We start from the raw sequence: 16,612 nt of genomic DNA, 5'->3' as shown, positions 1-16,612 counted from the left end.
ATAATATTTTTTTTTAATACAGGGTGATTCAAAAGTCTTCATCCGATTACAAATTTATATAGTTCGGCAATCGTTAGCCGCAGGTAAATTACCTATATACTAATCGAAATATAACTTAAAATAAACTTGGTTATCTAACTTTTCATTAGTATATGGGTCGTTTACTAGTGGCTAACGTTTGTCGAGCTATATACATTTTTAATCGGATTAAGACTTTTGATACACCCTGTACAAGTGTATTGTAATCAAATATTTATAAAACCTTCAATACCTACTTAATGATTTAAAATTTAATAGCATGTTAATCATAAGACGTATCCCATACTGGAACTATTACATTTTAAAAATATATAAATAGAATTACAAATATAATTTTTTTGGAAAAAATTACAATCAACCTACTGTAATACTAATAGTAAAATTAATTAATTTATATAGCTATTATTATACTAAAAAATATATAATGAAATACACTTAGTGATATACTCGTAGTTGATATAAGCTAATAGAGTTGATAGACCATCTTTGCTCAAAATAATTTTTCGTACGCGATGATAATATATCAGTGAATTAAAATTTAATTCACCCATCTTGAATCACTCGAAACAACGAATTGTTATTTGTGTTATAATCACTCCAAATTTTATAATTTGAGTTTAAATTTTTGGTGTACACGTATTCATTTTGCAATAATATTAATAACCATTGTAATTATTGTGACAATGTAGAACCAATGATATTTTATTAAACAGAGTTTTATCATAAATAAAGACATCAAAACCTATTTTTATACTTAAAAAAATTGAAAAGTTCAAGTTTTAAATTATTAATGTATCCATCAGAGAGTATAAACTTTTTTAATACTCACAGCAAAATGTATAAGTTGATAAAAATCAGTCTCAAAGCTTTATGTTTTTTTTTATCAACTTATTATATTGTTGAAACTTTTATTTTAAATAAATACTACTCAACGACTTTGTCGTAGTAACAAATATTCATATTATAAAATCATAATGTTATCAACATAGTATCGCATTTAATGCACAAGAAGTGTACGTTAGTGCTTTACTGCTTTAAGCAAGTTTTGACACTCTGTGAACGTTTGACATATTGTGTTGCTCTTTGAATAGGAATCGATTATCATGTAATTTTGAGGCGAGTTCATTTTGTTCGGTATTACGAAAACGTTAAGATTGAATTAACGTGTATTGTATTTGTGTGTTTCAGAAATCAATACGTGCAGAAAAACGTTCATCGACGGACACGTTCGGTGAATTCAAATAAAATTATCCAGATATGATAGAAAAATACAAATTTTGACGAATACTTTATTTATTTACATTATAATATAATTTGGTGTCCGATAATATTATTATAAAACTCTGTCATTGATCTAAATATAGAAGGTCCAATCTTTTCTATTTTATACGTGTATTAATCTTAGGAAATTAAAATTTAATTCACGATATTAAAAATTGAGATTTATAATACAAATTTAAAAGTTTAAATCATTTTAAATGAGTGGGGCTATTTATTTCAGTATGTATTATTTAATTTAATTAATTAATTTAAAAATATAATGTTATTACTCTTGTAAAAATATTTAATTTTCTTTTTCAACTTCATTTCAATTCATTTTTCGGCAAGTAGGTCTACGAAACAACTTTTTAGAGACAACTGTGTCTTATGTCACAACAGGTTTCTTTCAGACGAAGAACATTTGCAAAATTACCAACATAATCGTAATATAATAATATTTGTCAACATCAAATCCCACTGAGACAGACGATGTGCACAGTCACACATTGCAGAGTACCAACGAAACAGACTTCCAAGTAAGAAACTCAATACACGCTGCACGTTGCAATAAGTGAGTAGGTACGTCGAATATCACACGAGGGATTTAATCTCACACACGTACGCATCCGTCGTCAGGGGCATGTGTAATATAACCAAATAATGCGCCCGTGGTAAATGATAATAATATTTAGACACGACAGCCTACTCTAGGCATATTATATGATTCTGTTACCTAACATCGTAGTGTTGTAGGCCGTGTAATATATTCGGTCAATTTCGCGTAGTGTTCCCGTATCACTGTCCCCAAATAACATTACTCGTTCAACTGAAGTTTCGTAACCAGATATAGTAATAATAGACGCGAGTGAACGGACTACGAGTGTTTGATACAAATGAGCTTGAAATGATTATTTTAAAATGAACCAAACGTATAAATCCGGTCATCAAACTTGTTAAGTGTTTAAATATTTTTTTTGTATTTTAAATACATTTTGAAATAATTTATGAAAACAATTGAAATAGGTTCTTATTTTGTTAATTTATGTTTAAAAATATCACAAAATACTTAAATACAAAGTTATAATTTTTTTTTTTTTGTAAATTTGTGTGGAGAGTTTTTATCTTTTGACCTCTTCATTCAATAATAAAACAAAAAATAATGTAATTATCATAAATAAGTATTTATATATCTAAAGCTGAAAATTGTTTAATCAAAATATGTTTATTCTGATAACTCTTGTAAACAAATATAAATATTAAAAAATAATTTCAAATAATTTAAATTTTTAAATACCGTTTATAAGCATTTTTAACAAGCATGAAACTGGTACCATAGAAACAGTGGTTATTGTCTAAAAAATTCCTGTGTTTTTTTTTCTTCGGTATACAGCTGAATACTTCGCCGTCGTTTTACACTTACCGATTAGAAATAATAATAATAAACACATATTATTAAATTCTTATATTTTTTTCGTTAATTCTATTTCCATGCCACCCATTTCACCACTGTTATAAATATAATATAATATTAAATACCCATAAACACAAGACATTGGTAGGTATATCACATTTCAAAACGATGGAAACAGTTGTAAAGTTTTTTTTTATGTATATTTTTGAAAAATTAAAGAACGCTGATTGCTAGATTGCTATCAGTTGTTTATAAGATCACCTTCTTTAAAGTTCGCTAGGCATATTATTTTTCGTTTAATTAATTAATTAATTTAAATTATAATTTTTAAAATTTTTGGACAAACTTACTGTAAATCGTCAAGTTTATGATTATTTTATTATAATGTTTTTTTGTTTTGTATCTCTACCGTTACTTTACAGTCTTGTTTTAAATTATTCTAAGGTTAATGTCGTCATGTTATAAACTAGGCCAAAGATTTGAGACTAAGAACGATAAAATTCATTTTTTTTTAAGTTGTCGGTAGTGAAATACGTCAAATAAACCTCAAAGGCGATGACTTCCAGACCTCAAACGGACAGCTCATATCGTACCACTCATTTCCCTAGTGGTTTTCTAAGTTTGTTTTTCCATGAGCATATTAACGAACGTGAATACGATAGGTAAAACTACCGTAACTGAACTATCGTATTGACTTTTTACAAATAATTCAAATTGGAGATTTATAATTCCAAATGATGGTCAAGACGTTTCTTTGAAAACGCCAGTGTTTAACTACGATTTTCCTCTATTTCGTGATCAAGGCAAAAGTCTGCATCCGGAAATTCAAGAAATTAATTAAATATAATATGTAAGAGTAGTATATGTGTACCCTCATAGTGCCCCTCCCCACACTACCATTAAACTATAAAAAAAAATACTTTTAAAAAACCACAAGTCATTTTAAACCATTTGATAAACTTAACTTTAGATGAATGGAATTGTCATATCAATAGATAGCAAAACCAGCACCGTTGTAGGGCGACAAAATAAACATCTTAATTAAACTATTTTATAAATTAAGGACCATACAATATAGGCATCCTTCAATAATCATAACTTATTACAGCCAAAGTTATTGGTTGTGTGGGGAAGCGCACTCACATTTGTGTGTATGTTACCCACAAGTTTGGGTAAGAGGTAGGGGCACATACCGTTACTAAAAAAAAAAAAAAAAAACTTGGGCTATACTCAAATTTGTGTAACCGCGATCTATGGACATGAAATTCAATTGGATTCTCATATTATTACACACATTAAATAGCATAAAAAAACAAAATAAAACCAGTTCAAATATCAAGACTATAAGTAGTTATAGTGATTTGAAAAACGATCATGCCTTAGAATAATCAGACTTTGATCATTTTTTATTTTTTATTATTCAAAAGAGGAAAACTTTGTTCAGGTCACATTGGAATCAAATGTTTAAATCAACTTTAAATAGCTCAAGATTTATAAACGATGTTTGCATCTTATATTCGAATCCGATCTGCATAAAGTCTTTTAAATAAAAAAAAGTTTACAAAATCTAACTATTTCACGAGGCGTGATAGTTTTATGTGATACAAGTTTTTGTACTAAAAACGTATCGGCTCCTACACCTTTATTTGTTTAAGTATCTTTTAGTCGATATCTGTTTCGTGTCAATTACATATCCAGAGTTAATTGAGAAAAAGGTCTGGTGCAAAAAATAGTGTTTGATCTTAATGAAACGCGTTTAACCAATCAAAATGTTTGGAAATACATTCAATTGATTATCGTTGCTGTGAGTGGAATAGACATAACTGGTGAATTTGCGAAAATAAGAAAAAAATAATAATACAAGAGACAGAAGTATATAGATAGTGGAATCCCGTTATTTCGGACCTTTTCCAATCAACCCCTGAAATCAATTTAGTTATACACAAGGGGTGCTGCGTATGAAGTGCACGCGTCTCGGAGTGGCCTTTGATCGTCAATATTTTCCTTACCCGTAGCGCACACGTGATTGCCGAGAGCACAGGGAAAGTATTATGGAAATAAGAGCTAATGGACTGCAAGGTTGTGCCTCGAGGGTCCAAGAATCGATTTCACATACAATTAATTAGTACCGTGTTGTCGAACATGAAACACTTATGCGTCTGATTTCTGTTTCCTTCAATATTATACTGTATAGTGTATAATATAATATATATATTATATTTTATAATATTATGTATATTATACAGACTTCCTGGTAATGACCAAGTCTACGTAGTATTGGGTTGAAATGCTTTTGAAGTGACAAGACGTATATTTCTGCAAGTCAATAGCCACGGGTAAGGGTGACCATTGACCAACGAATCGGTTCATCACTGTTATAATACGAGTTACCTCGACCGTATATTTATTTTCGTCTCTGCAAAGGATATTATATGGTAGTAAAAGTTTACACTCCACTCGGTAAACAACTTTTGTATAATGTTATTATGAGTCACTGTATAAAGGCTCTTTTATATTATGGCGACGCTAATAAAATAAGTTTTTATTTTTTAATGACTGTAATTCAATATTTTAACAAACATCGTAATAATCGTAAGCCTTAATAATTTAGGATTTTTTATTTTCCAAAACACATATATGAACATACTATATATTTTTTCGATAATTGTATAGTTTATTTCATAATTTAACATATGTACCTAATATGATAATAAAACAAGTTTCAAGTTTCAATCTTAAAGTGCATTAATTATACTATAAAAAAAAATTATTAATTATTTTTTCAGTTAATATATTACTATTCCTATTTAAATATATTTTATATATTTATGAATTAATAATTATTATATTATAATATGTAGAATTTATAATATATACATATATATTTGTATTAAAAATACTATCTAATACATTGGTATAACAGTGTATAGGAAACAATGTGTACTTTTAACAACCTACTTATGAACCATTTAGTGTCATTACACATCAATTATATTTTTAACAGATTCTATAACTAAATCTTAAGTTAAATATATGTTTATGTGAGTCTTATATCTAAGAGTATATATATTAAACATTCATATTATAAAAGACATCCAACAACCATCTTCAATCACTGCTCTTATATTTTACGTCAGATCAAACTTATCTTTTGTTATACAAATTTATCACTACAATTATCACATAAAAGTGATTTTCTCGCAAAGGAATAAAGGATATCTTATGAATATACATAAATAATATTTTATAATTAGCCGTCAATATGTGGTACATTCTCAAATAATTTAGTCACATTCATCAGAAATTTCACTAGGATTTATTTTTTATTACATTCACTATTCAGCAAACCAATAATAAAATATTACACTAATATTGTATAATTACTAACTGAAAATCGAACAACTAACAAATTAGATGTATTAAGTTACTAAATGTATAGGTACAGTATTCTTCAAAAATGTCGATTTCATTTATATCAGTTAATGGCATTTGATTAGATTGTATAATACACTCGAGCCAAAAATGATTTTTTTATTTTATTTTTAAATTGAAATGAATTTAAATTAGGAAAATAACTAAGTAAAAAGATCTTATTAATTTTGTTATGCTATTATTAAAATATATGCAAAGTTGACAAATATGTTCACACACATATTGAATAGAGAATATGTATATTAATTTTACATGATCATAATACTAGTGCATATTTAATATATATTATAATTAATAATCTAAATGGAAATTATAAATAATATAATTTATCATATTTCTATAATACAAATTAAAAACAAAATATAGCTACGTCAAAAAACGTACTTTTTAACTTTTGAAGTCTTTTAAAAATAAATAAATATTTAAATAACAGTCGTCAATATTTATGTATATAGATCAGTGGTTCTTAACCAGTGTTCCACGGACTTGGTATAAAATGTGTTCCGCCAAAATTTTAAAATCATTAAGAAAAATATTCAAAATCAAAAAAATATATATAATTACTGTTGTATTTTATAGCTGTGTTCCGAAAAAACCTTATCAAATGTTAAGTGTTCTGTCATTCGAAAAAGGTTAAGAACCACTGATATAGATAAACAAATATAAACCTAATTACTTTAGAATACGATTTTTTTTTAAATTATTAACCGAGCTCGACTATCTGCATGTGCATTTAGAATTGAATTATTTTTTTTCCGAAGTATTATAAATATATAATTTAACGATAAAATATAATTATTTTCATTATTTTAGCCTCAGAAATTCAAAATAACATATCAATACATATTTTTTATGGTCTTTATTAGGTGTACAGTAGTTTATAAAATGGTTATGTGAAAAAAGTATTTAATAAAAACGTATTGATTGAAAAAAAAAATGAAAAAAATGTAATATGCGTAAAAAAAAGAATTGACTTTCATATTTTTCTAGCGATGTTCAATAAAATTCTGATGAGATGGTTTAATCTGCAAAATACATTTTTACTTATCGGGATGAAATGTCATTTGTTTATCGATGTTTGTGACTTATGTAATCATTTTTTTCTTCTAATATATTAATCCAATCGTGTTGTTTATTTTCTGGCTGTTTTCACAATCCAATCATATCTATCTACATTTTACATACCTTATTATTCATTCTGGTTTGTAATATTTTTGAAAGCTTTCTATCTCCAGGACAATTATTATTATTTTTTCTATTTACTTATGATGTGTATGGTGTTAATTTATGATGATTTAAAAATCATGTTGTAGCGTATTTCAAATTACATTTACAATTTAGAATATTACTTAATCATTTTAATTGAACGTATGTTACTCATATTTAGTCGTTATTATTTTATTTTATTAGTGACCAGTTTAGTCTGTTTTTTCGTCAGATAATTTTTAGTCTTATTCTATTTTTACATTATGTATATAATATACAATATTATATATTATAATATATACATTATGTATTTTGATATATATAATTCGAAAATGAGTATATTCATAATTTAAAATGTATTTAGAGTAGACTATTTAATTTTTCATCTTTATAATTTTTTCTTAAAATCATACAATAATTTTATAGTTAATCTCTTCATAAAAAATTGTAAATATATTATACGGTAAATTCTGTACCATATTATATAACAAATTATTGTAAGTCTGCCATTTATTTATATTCATCTTATTAGATACATTCGATTTATTGCAATGTATATGTGATCCATAAAATGTTTGTGCTATGATATTGGTGAGAAACAACCCAATATGTTATATGTAGAGTGTAGAAGAATGTACGTGTTCTTCTAAAACCTTAAAACAATATTAAAATAAGAGTATTAATTATAGCATTATATTTATAATTCATAAAACCCGAAATTCAATTGTATCTAAATAATTATAACATTTAATAATATTCTAATATTCTTGTAGTTAGTGAAATTAATCAATTTTTAATAATATTATTGTTTGTTTTATATTTTATAATTTACAAAATTAATGTTTAAGTTTATAAAACACATTTTGGAGCAGTTAAGTTTAAAACTTTATGTTGAAAATTAATGAAGCTCAGGCTCAACCAAAGAGTGCTGAGATTACTTGAAAATTATTGTTAAAACGATTTTCTTCTTTTAGTAGTTTTTTCTTAAACGTAAAGAAACTATCAAGAAAAATGACTTATACTAAATTTATATATGTAGATATATTATGATCTAGAATAAAATGTATTTATCTTTCATTTTATCTAGAAAAATATTTATTTGTGTAGTACAATTTAATATGAATAAATTATTATATTCATACACATATATTTAAGTACTATTTTTTAGAAAATGTAAATTTTGGATCCTTAAGTTATTTTTATTTTTAAAATATTAATATTTCAATCATAATTGACCCGATCAATGACCTTATATTTGGTTGTTATGGTTTAAACTTTCGGTAAATAATTTAATGTATACTTAATATACAAATACATGATATATACTAAGTAGGTAGCAAAATAAACTATGAAAACAATAGGTGAAATAACTTTATATCATCGTAAATTATTATTTAGTGCAATTTAAATGGTATCCTATACCACCAATACGATTTTCAAACTATGAAAATGCTGTATTTTGAAATTCATATTTTAAATTCTCAAAAAATTGTTTACAAAAATTAAATTACATCAATGTGAAACCAATAAGACTTCCTCCTAAATTAAAAAAACCTAAATTGTTTTTTTTTTTTTTTTAAATAAATTTACAGATACAGTATAGATCATATATATATATAAATATATAATGTTCACATTCAAGAAATAATATTGAATGCATGAAAATATAATATGACATTATGACGTATGAATGTGATTAAAACTAATAACTTTTCTACAGGATTTTACGAGTTATACATAAATTCGTATATAACAGTTATATTTGATAAAAACACAGTAATAAAATTCTGTCATAAAATTAATGGTTCTCGAGGCAATTTCCTTTTTGATTTAACTTATCACATCTCACTTAAGCAATACGATTACAATGTCAAGGTTTTAAACAATTTTAATACACACGTATTATATGAAATAGTAATCACGTCTAGAATTACATTTCTGGTTTGTTTGTCACTGCTGTTAATCATATTCTCATTTCTCTCCTTTAATGCAATTATAACTACAGCAAGTTCACCAAATTTACGGTTTAATTTCTGCACTAAATTACGTAAGAAAGATTCAACGTCATGTGAATACAAGTACTGTTACGTACATAATCTCAAACTTAAATTTCATAAATCTTCTTTGAAACAATCATGTATGAGTTATATATTTTTTTGTTTATATATAAGTTCGTAAAATTGAAAAAGCTTTAAGTTAGTAAAAAATATTGCTAAGAAAAAATATAAATAAAAATAAGGATATTTATAATAAAAAAAAAATATATTTCATAATACAATTTAAAATGTATTAGTATGGAGTATGGACAATTATTATTTGAATTAATCCATAAATTGTTCACACAATATACTAAAGTAACAATGATTTAAGATTTCGAGTGGAGTCATGAATACATTGATTTTTAATGATATATATTTTTTCTGTATATTATAGTTTTTTGGGGCACTAGAAATACTTCGATTTTCAACTTTAAGAATGATATCTTGTAATAAAATAGGATTTAGTTGGTACTTTTGAGGGTAAGAAGTAAAAGTTCCCAGTACTTTTCAAAATAACATCAATATTTTTTAATTAAATTAATTTGGAACGTAATAATTTTTTTAAATTATGATTTTTGAGAATTTTCTGACATTAGTTCTTAAATTATTTACTCATTGTATAATATTAACAATTTTTGTCATACGCTTAAGTAGCATAATTTTTTTTTGTCAAGTCTATCTGTTACACTCTTTATATATGGAAACGTGGATTTGAGAAATCTTCAATGAATTGAATTATCATTACAACTATATAAAAATATTAAAAATACATAGGTACGAATTGTTCAATATTTGTAAATTTATTTTAAACTATTACCTATTTATATGAACCTATTCAAACTGTTTACGGTGTGTACTCGAAAGTTAATAACAATAAAATAATATAATATAAATAAATATTATAATAAATGCATTATAATTATATAAATTATATAAATATATAATAAATGCACTGTTTTGCACAAAAGTTAATAATAAACCTACTGAAATACTAATGTTTAAATAAATTATTTTAATAGCAATATCAAAAAAAACATCACAATGAAAAAGACTTAGTGATATAGGGTGACAATAACGTATCTAAATAACACATCCGTTGTAGTGACTCAATCGATACCTATTTAAGTATGTATTTGTTTTAAGTTTATTTAAAATGTTGTCATTATTTTTGTTTTTTTTTTCTAAAAACTGTTATTAATTTTTGATCGGATTTAAATTTAATTTCCGTTATTAATGTTAGTAAAATATATTATTATTAATTATACCTATTATTTTAAATATTCTGTATTTCGTTAAATTATGTAATATTTAATAATTATATGTATTATATTTTTGAATTTATTGAACCAAATACTTAAATAAAGTTTTTTTACGCTTCAATTTCATTAGATTATTGACTTTTTATTGAAACATTTAATTAAAATTACAATCTTTTTAAATCGTAAAATGCTTTCAATCAAAAAAATAGAACTGCTATTTTCGTTCTCTTTATTAAAATTCAACTAAAGGTACTCCGCGTATAGGCAGTCACGTGTAGTTTTTAGAATAAATTACTTTAAATACTTTTAAAATAACTTTTTACTCCAAATATCACTTAGAATATTTATTTGAAGTAATAAAATATGCTTCTTTATTAATAAAATATTTTTACCCCATATTTTTCACAATAGTTTAAATATTTTAAATCAACAACTTACTGTTATTGTCATTTTACTATAATATACCTTTTTTTTTGTTTTAGTTTCAACTATATCATATTATTTTTTTTTTTTAAGTACATGAAAATATTTTTATATTTTAAACCTATATTAAATCATGTAAAACTGCTAATAAATTTGAATATTTTATCATGTGTTTAGCTGATATTTTACATTTGTGTTAAGAGTATTTTTTTAGGTAGGTAATTCTATTTACTATTTAATTGAGTAATTTGATTTTAGAGATGTTATACACATTGTTCTTACTGTAACAGTATAACCATAATATTATACAATATTATAATTGATATGTTCAAAAAAAATCACGCAATTATTGGATAACTATAAGATACTACTTTTTAAAAGTATTTACTCATGTCTGCTTATAGATTGATTCAACCCAACACTTGTTACATGTTATTTCAGAAATTTTAAGAGCAGTAAAACAAAAACAAAACGAATCAAGACTATGGAGGTCATCGTTATCATCTACGGTATTGCTTTTAGAATATAATATGCTAGAATGACTAACTAACGACGGAAATAGAGCAAAGCGTTACCGTGTCAAACTGTTATTGTTTTCGAGTTGTCAAAACAATCCAGGAACTATATTATGAACAGTGCACATACCTACGTCTCTGTATATTTTCATTGAAGATAGACATCGGTCGACAATGATTTGGCCGAACGCTGTCTGATCTAATCAACGCCCATTACGAAGATTGGTTACTGAAAACTGTCAATTAACCAAATTTGACTACAAACTCAACGCCCCCCTCCGATGATAACTTATTTGTGATGAAATCTCTAACGCATCATATATTTTCGCACACACACACACACACACACACACACACATACACACTTCTACACGACTACAAATATGTTTTACTTGAGACGGTGGTAGGTTTTTTTTTCATCGCGTTTGCATTCTTGTTTCTTCTGTATTCGCATTAAATCTCACGTATAAATCAGTGTCAGTATCCATTTTACAAATTTCAAAGGACCCAAAGTTAGAGTTAAAGTTTCGCGTATCGCGCTGTGGGGGCTCGAAATAAAGCGGACAACCGCTCGTATATATAGCTAGCTAGGTCGTGTTCGGCTGACAGATTCTTTTTTTTTTCTCTCTCTCTCTCCCTCAATCGGATTTCTCTCCATGCGTGGGTGTGTTTGTGTGTGTCGCGTGACTCCCCGGGGCTGTAACCATTACAGTTTGTGTTCACCTCCATCTCCACCGACCATGTCGTGCAGGAAATCGGCATCATTAATCGCGCAATGCCTTCAATTGATTCCGAGAGTCGAACAATAACAACAGGGTTTCGGTATAGTGGCAAAAAAATATGTGTATACAGTGCATACGCTCGGTATATAAGCGCGTATACGGCGTACATAAATATTGTGTCCCTTGTGCAGTAAACAACGCATTCTGATTTGAAAAATGGTTTTCATTTATTATTTGTATTATTATTACTATTTGCTTGTTGTGTTTTGATTCTTTGCAACAACCGTATTAGCTCATTTTTTAAATCACTACAAAAAACAAATATATGAAAAGATAAAACCGAGCAATTTGTTTTTGAAAAAATGAAGCATAATTAAAATGCCCCTTTTATAAATAGGAATTTACTTTCTTTTCTATTATAGAATATTATTTCAGCTACTCGTATGATTTTATCTTGCATACTTTAGTATAGAGTTATAGATAAGACCACATATTATTTCTTTAATACTTTTCTCGAAAATATTTAGTTTATTGCAATTATTGCTTTATGTTATAGTCTGGTACCTGTGCACACATATGAAACCACCTAAGATAAGGTTCAAAGTACGATGTATATAGAATTTATTTGGTATTTCCAGAGTATATTTTTGACTAAAAAAATGTTTTGATATGGCAAAGTAACTTAAATTACATGACGTGTCTTGTAGTATATGCCATATAATAACTATTAAAATTTCGTTGATCTCTGGTATAGTGTATGGTGTATCAGTGACAGATTAATACCAAACAGGAGATATGAAAGATATTTGATTTTAATAATATTAGACAAGACACGTCTTACTAATAAAAATAAAATGTTAATGAGTATTAACATTATACTCATATTATATATTTATTTACTTAACCGATGACTTGGGGACTGGTATTAATACACGAAACAAACGACGAGACGAATTTAGAAGCTGCAGAATATATGCAACAGGCCAGAGTATTATTATTTATTATTATACATTTTGTATATTTTATTGTTAAACAATCAAAAATAATTATATAAATTATACATAGTGGGACTTCGTGAAGATATATAATGAATTTAAGATTTATATTTATTTATTTATTATATTATTTACAAATTCAAAAAAAATTATTTGTACATCTGACGATATTTATAGGTACATAATGTAATATTACTATAACAACCATATTTAATCAAAATACCATTGTAAAATACTATTGAATTATTCAACTATTGTTATTATTTTAATATGTTTTATAAATTATATTTTTAATTTTTCTTTACAACATAATTTTAATTTTAAAACCTTGTACATATTTAATTTTTAACTGTGACATTGGGTGATAAGCGTTGATGCTAAGATCAACAAACTTAAAAAAGTAAATTGCACTTGACCTGTACAAGAAAAACACAATTCATACTTTAGTTTTGGTCCCTTAAGAGTGCTTTATATTTGTGAAGTTGTTTTCTTCTTCTTTTACCCTAAAAAAACACGGCTTTTACATTCATTTTTAAGGTCTTATCTATATAAAAGAGATAAATAATTTTATTACAGCCAATGTACAATAGCTATATGTTTTTCTCCGTGGTCATTATGATTCTTTAAGTCAGATATGACTTTCCTGAGACTTATTGCGAACACCCTTTAAACGAAAATAAAGTCTTCTCGTGTTTCCATCTTATTGTCAGTGTTTAAATGAACTGTTATACTTTTTTTTAGATAGAAATCACTAAAGTGTAAACGGTGCGTAATTTATTTAATCAACATATTTATAAAATAAACTTTATCCATTTTGTTCCTCATAAATAAACATAAAACATGTTTAAAATTAATTAATATACTTAATTGTATTTTGTAGAAAACTAGGCCATCTAATTTGAACACAATTTGAAGAGCATTTTCTGAATAATAATCTACAATAATTGTTTACATTACATTAATTATTCATGACTATTTATAAAAAATTAATTAAAATCAAGTTTTTATAGTATATATTGATATATTAAACTTTCTTAAAATAAATTTACTAAAGACTAGGTGTAAGGTGCTAATAATTACTAAACGATTTAAAAATTAGAATGACCTATCTGTTATATGTATAATGCAATATATTGGTTATATTTTTACATATTATTATCAAAATCAAAATACTCACAGTTAATGAAAATCAGCTTGTATATATTATTATTATTATTATTTTTACAGTAGAGATACAATTTTCATAAGACTTGGGTACTTTATTAGTATTATGATTTAAATAACGAAAAGAATCTCTCGTCGTTTAGATGTCTTTTTACGACATTTACTTAACTGAATATTCAACCAATTAACATTAAATTATACTTAGGTCAACTCAAAGAAGTATACGATGTTTTCTTTTCGATTATAAAACCTTTCATTAAAGTCTGCAAACTTGTAATTTCTGCTCGAGTTGTGTTGGTTTATTCCTCAAATTCTGCTTTTACTTGTCGTCTTTACCGCGAACACTGTTTGGTGTTCCCGGTAAGCTGTGGATTTTCCCTTGAAATTATTAATAATTTTGCGTTTCACATTTAAGGTTTGTCAAACTTTTCGTGAGTATTACATAATAATATTAAAATGTCTACGATTTGTGAAATAACAAAGTGTAAAAACTACCTACACTTTATATTACTGCTATAATTAATTTTTTTAATGTTATGAATGTCATATAGGGAATTAAATCATTGTTAATAAAACAATTTATAGTTTCAATACTTTTGATTTTTCAATGGAAATTTATAACTTAAATTTTATATTGCATCTTAATCACAAAATATTTTTCCTAATATGTTAAAAATGACAGATAAAAATGATTTTCCTTCGCCTAAGTATATTTATGTTGATTTCTCTTCAAATAACACTATTTTTGTTTTAATATTCCCTCATATACTCCATGTACCTACATATATTTGACCATCATAAAATAATATTGATTCAAAAATTTCATTTTTTTTTGTAAATATTTTACCAATTTAATTTTAATATTATTACAAAAAAAAAAAAAAAAAATTCAGTATTGGCTGTAACTTTATTCGTTACTCTCTTCTAATGGCCTAATTTCGGGTTGCTAGTAAAAGTTAAGTGATAAATAAATATTTGCTTACCACATTTTTGATATTACAACTTCTTAACTAAATAATTTCCATATTATTTTTTTATTGCTATCAATAATGTTGTATTATAATATTTTTAATCCGAATTATTGTATTGGTTACGTAATGCGAGTGTAGTAAGCAAACATTTTTTCTTTTATAGTCTGTTTAAAATATCTTTCCGTAATAAGTCAAACACTTATCCACTTTTGAGATATTGCTTTTTATTATTGATTTAAATTTGATACTTAAAAGTTATAATTATTAACTGTTATATTATTTTCAAATTTTAAACTATTGATATAATAATACCAATACATAAACATATAGCTACATGTGGCTTAAGGCTACAATAAACATTAAGAATTTAAAAATAAAGTTTTACTTTAAAATGAACACCCTATATTGTTTCAATTTGTTCAACGCTATTAGTAATATTTTCTTTTCAAACCAACTGTTTGTTTATTTTGTTATTCCCGTATTGGATTAACTTATAACGCTAACTGCATGAATTATTTATACCTATACACATTTATACACACTTATGTATTTATCAATACGTTTATAATAAATTTATAATGAATTTTCCTATTGTAGTTTTCTATAGGATGATGAAATGAGATTGCATAATTTATATATTATTATTGTGCCATATAATATGTTGTTGATTTACAATTTGTATTTTCATTTTAATCAGAATACTATACTGTCGGTTACATTGTACATTTTGAACAACTTTTTCATATAGTTATTTTGATATGAAAAAATGCAGTTTTTACTATAAATTTGGGCATAAAACCAATACACACATAGATATACCATTTATGTGTGTGCATTATTCTTTAAGTATATGGACGTGGGTTTTTAAATGAAAAATGACGGAAGCGCATTAACGTGGATGGGATATAACCCCCGTGGGGTAAAACGAATTTAGTGACTGCAAATCAGTTAGCGAAAATGGTCTAGTGGAAATTGTTCAAAGGGCTACCTCCTCCGGGCTTTTATTTGAAAGGTTAGGAGATTCGTCTGATAGTCAATGATGGTTTCCGCTTTATGTAACGATAATTAGATTTCATGATGTATTTTTATTTATTGTCATCACTCATCTTCCACAAAAAGTATTATACTAACTTGGTCAGCAAAATAAAATTTGTGAAGCTACAGCTAGCTCTATTC

The 16,612-nt window shown here is 25.7% G+C and overlaps 1 protein-coding gene across 1 annotated transcript in view; it reads right to left on the bottom strand.

Moving 5' to 3' along the window:
- Nucleotides 1–16,612, bottom strand: part of LOC132917368 (tetraspanin-2A) — a 159,819-nt gene that overhangs the window by 92,076 nt on the left and 51,131 nt on the right. The window lies entirely within an intron of this gene.

Source organism: Rhopalosiphum padi, chromosome 1 (genome assembly GCF_020882245.1).
Source record: "Rhopalosiphum padi isolate XX-2018 chromosome 1, ASM2088224v1, whole genome shotgun sequence".
Taxonomy (NCBI): Eukaryota; Metazoa; Arthropoda; class Insecta; order Hemiptera; family Aphididae; genus Rhopalosiphum; species Rhopalosiphum padi.
The sequence above is the reverse complement of the archived record's forward strand: the minus strand, read 5'-3'. Positions and strand labels throughout refer to the sequence as shown.